Below are 1,502 nucleotides of genomic sequence, written 5' to 3' on the forward strand. Positions count from 1 at the left end.
AAAAAGAGAACATGCAGAGGCCCTCGCCCATCCCTTGCATCTGTCCCTCTGTGCAGCTACACCACTGAGCAAAAGCACCAAACTTAATGCTTGTGAAAGGACTTGACACAACCTACAGAATACTCAAATGAAGCATTCACAATAAGAACACGTTTTTTTCCTTAGCCAAGCATCAAAGCACTTACAGAAGAGCATGGGCCCTCTCCGTGCACCTGCAGGGGGATCCACAAATCCTCACGTGGTTTCATCCCATGCAGCACACTTCTCTGTCCCTCCTGGCTAACCTTGCCCAGAGGCAGCTGTTCCCAAATTGCCATGGGGACAGCATTCTATTCTGTTTCTGAAGTCATCCCCGGAGGCGCCTTGCAATGACAACACAACACTCTCTGTTGCTAAGGCGGATGTCTCCGAAACCATTGGAGAAGTACCGCTATCCCCAAATGGCCTTGAATGAGAGGAGTTCCAAAATTGTTCTCTGCTACCACTCGTCTGTGGAGGGGTTGTGATCAATCTGTTCCTGAAGAAAGGATTACAACCATAAAGAGCTGGATTCTGGTACATTCCCTTTCCTTTTAGAGCTGTTGAGCTTTGATTTCCATGTCGGAAAAAAAGGAGGTGAAATCAACAATTCTCTTCCTGCGAGTTGGGACTAGGAAATATCCACAATTCTCCAGGAAGCCTTAGAAAGGAAACTATATAATTCCTTGTTAGACAACTTGTTTCTTCGTAAAACTTTTCCAGTACTTTGCAGTTGCGGTGGTTTGAATGGGGTGGGCAGCCGAGTTCCAGCAGGGCTGCTCTCTCCCTCCCCTTCCTCCAAGAGAAAGGGGGAGAAAAGATGATGCAAAGGGCTCAAGGATTGAGATAAGGCCAGGGAGATGGCTCAACGGTTCTCAGGATGGGCAAAGCAGACTCAGCATCGGGAGACAGGAAGATTTTTTGCCTCTTAATAAAAAGCTAGAGAAGTGAGAAACAGAAAAAAGAAACCCCAAACGGCTTCCTCCCATCCACTTTCTTGCATCTCCTCCCCCCCAAGAGGTGCAGGGGAATGGGGGAATGGGATGCGATCAGTAGATAGCACTTTGTCTCTGCCAGCCCTTCATGGTCCCTCTCTGCCCCTGCTCCCCGTGGGGTCCTTCCCACGGGATGCCGTCCTTCCCGATCTGAGCCTGCAGGGGCTGCCCACAGGCAGCAGCTCTCCAGGAACTGCTCCCACATGGCTCTGTCCCACGGGCTCCATCCATCCCCCAGGAGCAAACTGCTCCAGCACGGGTTCCCCACTGGCAACAGCTCCCCCCAGACCTCCGGCTCCTGCGGGGGCTCTCCATGGGCCGCAGCTTCCTCCAGGCCACATCCACCTGCTCCACCGGGGGCTCCTCCACAGGCTGCAGTGTGGACATCGGCTCCATGTGGGACCCGTGGCCTGCAGGGGGACAGCCTGCTCCAGCAGGGGCCTCTCCCTGCAGGGGAACTGCTGCTGCCTGCCTGGAGCACCTCCTGCC

This window comes from Oxyura jamaicensis, unplaced genomic scaffold, assembly GCF_011077185.1.
Source record: "Oxyura jamaicensis isolate SHBP4307 breed ruddy duck unplaced genomic scaffold, BPBGC_Ojam_1.0 oxyUn_random_OJ72244, whole genome shotgun sequence".
Classification (NCBI taxonomy): domain Eukaryota; kingdom Metazoa; phylum Chordata; class Aves; order Anseriformes; family Anatidae; genus Oxyura; species Oxyura jamaicensis.